This window comes from Halichoerus grypus, chromosome X (assembly GCF_964656455.1).
Source record: "Halichoerus grypus chromosome X, mHalGry1.hap1.1, whole genome shotgun sequence".
NCBI lineage: Eukaryota > Metazoa > Chordata > Mammalia > Carnivora > Phocidae > Halichoerus > Halichoerus grypus.
The window spans coordinates 7,920,038-7,927,969 of record NC_135727.1 but is presented as its reverse complement, the minus strand read 5'-3'; the positions used below and the strand labels follow the sequence as shown (position 1 = coordinate 7,927,969).

At 38.7% G+C, this 7,932-nt stretch overlaps 1 pseudogene; it reads left to right on the top strand.

Moving 5' to 3' along the window:
• The first annotated feature begins 2,988 nt into the window (after positions 1-2,988).
• Positions 2,989-5,273, top strand: LOC118520513 (Y-box-binding protein 1 pseudogene; annotated as a pseudogene).
• The last annotated feature ends 2,659 nt before the right edge of the window (positions 5,274-7,932 follow it).

Here is a 7,932-nt window from a genome sequence, read left to right as displayed (position 1 = left end):
AAATATTTCTAGAAATCACATTGTGGGATGACAGTGACAAACTAGAGTGGTCAAAGGAAAATAAGCTTGCAGGTAAAGAATCTGAAACCAGGTCATAAGTGGGAATGGTTGGAGAATCTATAAATATTTAGCCTGCAGAAGAGAAAATTTAAGGTGTACAATATGTAGGTATTCAAATATTTAAAAGCCTGACTAGTGGGAAAAATCCAATTTATTTGCAAATATCCAATTCAGTATCTCATCAGAAGGCAGTGTTCCTCTAAGACACTTGAGTAGAGCTAAATTGAGATTCTTTAAGAGGTCAAATCAGATAAATACAAATATACTCTAAAAATGTCTAGCACAAAACCATGCCATCTATTTTTTATGTTGAAATCCCCTGTTACATTTTCTCATTAATCCACTGCACTTTGACTTGCATCATCACCACTGCCAGCCCCCTGAATTTGCTTTTGCCAAGGTTACCACTAGCAGCTTTGTTGAAAAATTCATTGAACACTTTTCTGGCATTTACACTATTCATGACCTGCTTTTAAAAATCTTCTTGTCACTTTGATTTTGCAACACTAACCTTGCTGTTTTTTCCTCTCTCTGGACATTTCGTGTTACTCTCCTTCAAAGGCTCTTATTTTGTTGGCCTTCCATTACATATTAGTTTTACCCGAAGTTCTGCAATGGACTTTCTTTATTCTACCCCATCTCACTGGTGTCTGCTGTATATTTTAAAAGTAGATGCTAAAGCCATAGTGCATCTTGTTTTCAAAGTCTTTTTAAGAATTCACGAGGTTTTAGGATTAAGTTTTAAGAAAAGTTTGTCTCTCTCAATAACTTTAATGTATTCATTTCCAATTGAGTGCCTAATTGGCTCTGTCCTTGGTGCTGGAAATCCAACAGCGGCGGGGCGGGGAGGGGGGGGGAACACATGAGTTTCTTGCTCTTGTGGGATTTTCATTCTAGTTGGAGGGGAAGAAGAGAAGTAAACAAAAATTAGGATAAACATGAAAATTTCAGAGATGGCCAAGTACTATAAAGAAAATAGACCATGATAATTAATCAGGGAATAGCTGGGAAATTTATTAATTTAGATAGGATGGTCAGGTATAGTTTCTAAGAGTCTTGAATAATGAGAAACTAAGACTTTTGACCTAGGTCCTGGATAATAAGAAGGAGTTGGTCATGTGAAGATTTAGGGGAATAATATTCTCACTGTATTGCATAGTGAGTCCAAAGACTTGAAGGTGGGAAATAAATGTGGCATGTTGAAGGAACAGAGAGATTATTAGAATGTAGTTAACAATGGGGGAAAGTAATAATTGATGAGAATAGAAAAATAATGAGAGCCAGAGTATTTTGTGCTTTGTGGGCTTTGATGTGAAGTTTGAATTATCTATAAGTGTAATGAAAAGCCATTGGAAGAATTTTTAGTATGGAGGTGACATGATATCACATTACCTGTATTTTTCTATTTGTCAAATGATACAAATTATATAACTTTTTACTTTGCTGCCAGAAATTTAGATGCACAGTAAATTCTTGACAACAGGATATGAATTAGCTTATGACTTCATGTATATTTATTATCTTATTCTTTTTATTTCTGTTATAATTTTTTATATGTGAGCTTCTTTTGAAAAATGCCTCAAAGTATTTTTGAAGAACTGATAATATGAATCATATAATACATTCTGACTTGAAATAAGAGCATTGGACTTGGATTTGATAACCTGCATGCTATGCCAGTTCTAACACTAAATTATTCATGTGAATTTAGGATAATAATTCAAACTCTTTGGGCCTTAATATCCTCATCCCCAAATGAGGAAATTAATGCTTCTCAGGAATATTGTGTGGAGAAGATTGTGACTGTATATAGGCAGATAGTTGTAGAACTATATATATTCAGTACATATTTCTTAAGCTTCCTCTATGGGCTAAAAATTAGATATTAAAATTTGGGGATTCAAGATCTACTCTTATAAGAAGAATCTGGATAAAGTTATGTTAAATATATAGTGCCAAACATTTTTAATCCATGTGTATTTCATATAGAAAAGGAAATATTGGACATCTTCTCAAGTGTATGATCCTCCTTAGATTTTTTTTAATAAGGAGGTTGAATCTCTTGACAAACATATGAAATTTGAATCAGGAACAGTTCAAGTTCAATGCTAAAATTAGGAGAAAAGTTTGAACAAGTTCTCTGTATGCATCCTCATCAGAATTACTGCTAATGGCTATGTGCAAAGTTTAGCTGATGAATTATTCAGTTTGATATCAATCTTGTCTGTTGCCACAGACTTTTGAAACAAAGAATGCTTTGCAATTCTTAGGAATATACCTTTAGGCAACAATCGAAATATTACTTGACATCCACAGTTCATGCTTTTAAAACTTATTTAAAGTGTAAGTAAATTGCATAAGAAGCTTTTAATTCCTATAACTTTTGAATAATTTATCTTACCTTTTCATCAAGCTCTTGTGTGTATTTTGCTATGAAATACTGTCAGCTCCATGTGTACATTATTTTAACCCTAGAAAGGACTGACTTTGTAAATATTAACATTACATGGGTGGCTAATGAGAAGACTCCTTAGAACTCAAGTGCTCTGTGAGCCACATTTTGGAAACCACTGGATTATAGAAAACTATTACCTATGCCTATTGTACCCGGCCTTCAGGTCTGTAATGTGTGCATTGATTAGTGTCTTTCCATTTTGTCCATATCAAAATTTAAGTGCCTGTTCGTGGCATTGCAGAACTTAAGAAATCTGCTCTCATCATGCCTCTTATACTTCCCCACCATGGCTCTGGTCTTTCCACCTATACTTCTCTCCCCTGAAATAACCACTTCTTGCCAGCTTTAATACTATGTACCATTGAAGACTCAGTCTTTTCTACGATTATTTCACAGGTCTGGAATAGTTACAAATAGTCCTTCCTCTGCACTGACTCTGAGCTTTGCCAACTGGTTATTTATTACATGTCTCCATGGCCATCACTAGAAGTGGTTGTGGCCCTGGGGAAACTACCAGTGAAGGCTGCTCAGGAAAATCATTTGCAGAAGGAAGCCACTCTGTAGGTAGGTATCTTTCATAGGATCCCTGGGATAGACAGAAAAGACATTAAGATTGCAGTATCCCTGCTGTCACTGCAAATGAGTGGAACAGAGTGCAGACACCCATGTTGCCCTGCCAAAGAAAGGGGTCTATTTCAATTACTATAAATTCCCTGAAGATAGAAACTGTATTATTTATCTTCATATCTCAAGTTCTCTGCATATTAGATGGTACAAATGAGGCCTCCCTACATACTTGTTGAAATGAATTGCAGTAGTGTTTTGAGACATTGCATACCATTTGTTTGTATGCTTTTCATAACATCACTGTCCTTTGTTTTTTTTTTTTTTCATAGAAAGAAAACAAACCAGGTTTTTCTAACTAGGTAGACTAAGTGACAAAAGCTTCAAAATTCTCATAAAGAAATTGAAACGCACCTTTATAAAGCAATGTTGTATGCAGGCAAAAATGATAGTACTATAAACTGTTAGGATAGTAGATATTGGAGAAACATTAGAGCACAATTTTGTTAAGTGCAGATTCAAATTGGGACAGATCTAGACTCAGGTGCTAGCTCCATTTACAGGCTGTGATCTGGACCAAAACTCCAGCTTCCTTAGTTGCTGTATAATGGACACAATAATAGTATCTGTCCATGAATATTTAACCAGGATACTGCATATAAAATACCAAGCACTGTAAGACTTAGCAGTCATTGTTGTTTTCGAGCTTTTAGATGAAAATTAGGTTCTGGCTAAAATGTTAGGTTAGAAAATTTATTAGGTCCACCTTCACATTTAGCATCTACTTCTTAGAAAAGTTCTTATAGTCTGGGCTGGGCAAACGGAATCGTGATCAGTTTGACCACTATTGCCAACTACCTCTTACTGTCAAGTAGCTCCATGGCAACAGGCCCCATATAGGCTCTGTTCTGTTCCCACACCCCATACCCAACTTCAGCTGCCAGGAGTCTCTTTTTATTTCCCTCTTCCTCTTTGCTGTGTTGGTCGAGTCCTAGTCCTTATGTTACTTTTTATCCCCCAATGCCTTAAAGAATGTAATTTAACCTGCCTTGTTTTGTCATCTGCAAAACAAGGGTAATAACCTTCCTATCACCTGTGCTCAAACAAACATGGTAAGAATTAATGAGATAAAGCATAGAGGTAATAAAGTCTAAGAAATGTTAAAGTGCATTAAACTCATTCAAAGAAATAAAGTTTAAAAAGTATAAGAATAGAGTCTGATGGGGAGCGGGAGTGGAGAGAGCCCTGAGCAGCCCCACCGCCTTGGCCTAGTTATCATCACACCCCGGGAGGGGGCGCCGCTGCCGCAGCCGGCCCCAGTCATCATCCCCGCCACCAGGAACAGCGACCCCGAGACCCAGCAGCCTCACATCTGAGGTGCCTGCCTGAGGGACAAGAAGATCATCCCAACGAAGGTTTTGGGGAAATGGTTAAATGTAAGAAACGGATATGGTTTCATCAACAGGAATGACACCAAGGAAGTTGTATTTGTACACCAGACTGCCATAAAGAATAACCCCAGGAAGTCCCTTTGCAGTGTAGGAGATGGAGAGGCTGTGGAGTTTGCTGCTGTTGAAGGAGAAAAGGGTGCAGAGGCAGCCCATACTGTGACAGGCCCTGGTGGAGCTCCAGTGCAAGGCAGTAAATATGCAGCCGGCAACGCTCTCCACATCGCAGGGGTCCTCCACCCAATTCCCAACAGAATTATCAGAATAGTAGGAGTGGGGAGAGAAGGAGGGTGGGGAGAGTGCTCCCGAAGGCCAGGCTCAACCGCACTGGCCCTACCCTACTGCAGGGGACGCTTTCCATCCTACTACATGCGGAGACCCCAGAGGCCTGGACCACGGTCTTCTAACCCTCCTGTGCCCGGTGAGGTGATGGAGGGAGCTGACAAGGTGCAGGAGAACAAGGTAGACCAGTGAGACAGAATATGTTTCAGGGTTATAGACCATGACTCTGCAGGGGTCTTCCTCGCCAAAGAGCCTAAAGAGGACTGCAATGAACAAGATAAGGGAAATCAGGAGATGAGATACAATGTCTGCAGCTGCCTCAGTGTTGGTACCACCTCAACTTCAATTACCAACGCAGACGCCCAGAAAACCCTAAACCACAAAATGGCGAAGAGACAAAAACAGCCCACCCACCAACTGAGAATTCGTCTACTCCCTAGGCTGAGCAGGGCGGGGCTGAATAAATACCCGCTTACCATCTCTACCATCATCCAGTTTAGCCCAACAAGAATAAATGAATATAAAATTCCAGCAATAAGAAATGAACAAAAGATTGGAGCTGAAGACCTTAAGTGCTCTTTTTGCCCACTGACCAGATAAATAGAACTATCTACAGTATCTATGCAACATGAGGTTTTAAAAATTATTTTTACCTAAAGACCTCTCTTTTCAGTAATGACAAACATGTGTCTGTATGTGTTTGTGTGTTTCTAAAGCCTGGTTTTTCTCAATACACCTTTAAAGGTTTTTAAATTGTTTCATATCTGGTCAAGTTGAGATTTTTAGGAACCTCATTTTTGTTTTGTAAGAAAAGTTTATAAGTTGATTTTTTTAAAAAGTCAACAAATGGCAAGCACCTGTTAATAGAAAAATAAAATACTTAAAGTATAAGAATAGCAACATTACAGCATTCATATGCTGAATTTGTTATCAGAAAAATTACTTTGTCTCCCTAGATACAATGTAAAAACTGCGTGCATTAATTCACCCAATTTTGGTCAGAAATCAACAAATCACAGAATATTTGAGTTGGATGGGAGCTTTGAGATCATGTACTTCAGTTCTAGTCTGTTGACATGAAAACCGAGGCTCCAATAAGGGAAAGTGACCTCCTTAAATTCATGCAGCAGTTTAGTGGAAGTGCCAGGTAAACTCCCATTATGCCCTTATGAAACAAGACAAAAAATATACTTGCGTCAGTATTTTTTTAGGTAATTACCATGACTCAAATTTTCCCAATGGGAGCCCTCTGATCTTAGTGCAGTGTTTCAGAAACATTGTTCTATCAAGAATTCCGAAATGTAGGAGAGAGAAACAGCCCTGACATCTCATCTCCCCCACCACTCTCAAGATATCACCACAGGACAAGAGCTGCTTTTAATAAACCTTAGAATAGAGGACAATATAGTGATTATTTTCAGCAGTATAATCTGGACCAAAGAAAGTTCTGGTTATCTAGTGAAGACTGAAACAAAACTTATTGCAAGGAACCAAAGGCAGTGCCTCATTGTTCTCAGTCAATGACAATTACATAATATTTAGAATACCTTTGTCTCCTCAATGATCTGTGGCTTTGGATTAGCATGAAAGTGGAAGGCTAATGGAACTATTAATCTTCATTACCCTAATAGTCCTCAAAGTCCTATTAGGGTAATGAAGATAGAAACTATTCCAGATTCCTCACATCATTATGGTCATTGACAACCTGAGAATCACTATCAGCCCCTCTCCACATCAGTGCTTATTTCCAACCCTAAAAATGGAGGGGATTTTCTGAAGGCAGGAGATGATGGCCTTGAAATTGAGACTGATGTTAATTAGAGATGTGACACTCTAGTCTAAAACTTGCAGCAGAACCATGTCTCTCAACATATTCAAAACACACACCAAAATGCCTAACATGTATGCCCCAAAGAGAACCATATTTTGGAAGAAACCCCTTGGTAAATGTTCAAAATAAATTTAGAAACTCAATTGATGAGATTCTTTACATTCAAATCTGATGACAAGCACAGACCAGACTTAACACCTCAAAAACAAAACAACAAAAATTTGGGCACTAAGTGGGGAAAAGAGCAATCATCTCCCAGTATCAATAATGAATATAACTGGAACAAAGTACTCTCCAAATCTTGTGAAAATACTGAGCCCTGCTCTCCACCCTCCTTCCCACTGATACCAATTTTGGCTATAAAAGATGTTTCTTCACCAAAACCCTTGGAAAAGATCACTTGATTCTAGCTCACTATTCAGATCCATAATAATCTTCCCGTGTCCTTCAGGGGGAGCCTCAGCTGGCCCCTGAGTAATGAAAGACACAGTGGGTTTCAAGTTTGGTTATACATTTGATATCTGAGGAGCTTAAAAAAAATCACAATGACTCAGCTCTACCCCAGATCAATTAAATGAAAAGCTGAGGGTAGGGCCAGGCACAAGTTTTTTTGAAAGTTCTTCAGGTGATTGTAATATGTAGCCAGAATTGAGAATCTCCGTAATAGAGTACCTTCTGCAGGCCCCTGTGGCTTTGGAGCCTTGGAGGAATCTATCTTGCTCTCCACCATCCGAACCCCACCTACCCCAAATCCTTAAACAAAGAAGTCTGTGGAGGTCTCCAAAGTGCAGGTTACCTTTCCCCAGTGTTTTATTGTTCTGCCACTATTAGTGCCAAATGAGTAATAACAGCTGAGTGGTCACAGGACATAGACAGATGGGGACATAGACTCAAACAGGTGGAATACACCCAGTGCTAGAGCAGATGGATATGGAAGGAAGCCAAAACTTTCTCCAAAAGTGACAGCTGGGGGCAGATTTGAGAATCATCCAGCTTTGGTTAATATAACAATAACTAGAGGAGCTCACAGATGATGATAAACCCTCTCCATCTCTAGGGAATCAAAGTCAGGGCCCGGATTAAGATGAGGCAACTGAGGCCCTCAACCCAGGCACAAAATTTTAGGGGTCGTCAAAAAACTCAGTAAATCAAGATGCATATTGTTTTGATAAACTATTTTAAAAATTCTAAATTAGTGAAAAAATTCATGATGAACAAAATTTTAAATCAATACAGGAGCCAATCCTGCACTTGCATAACTCATTCATTTCCCCCATCCTAACCCAGGTCCT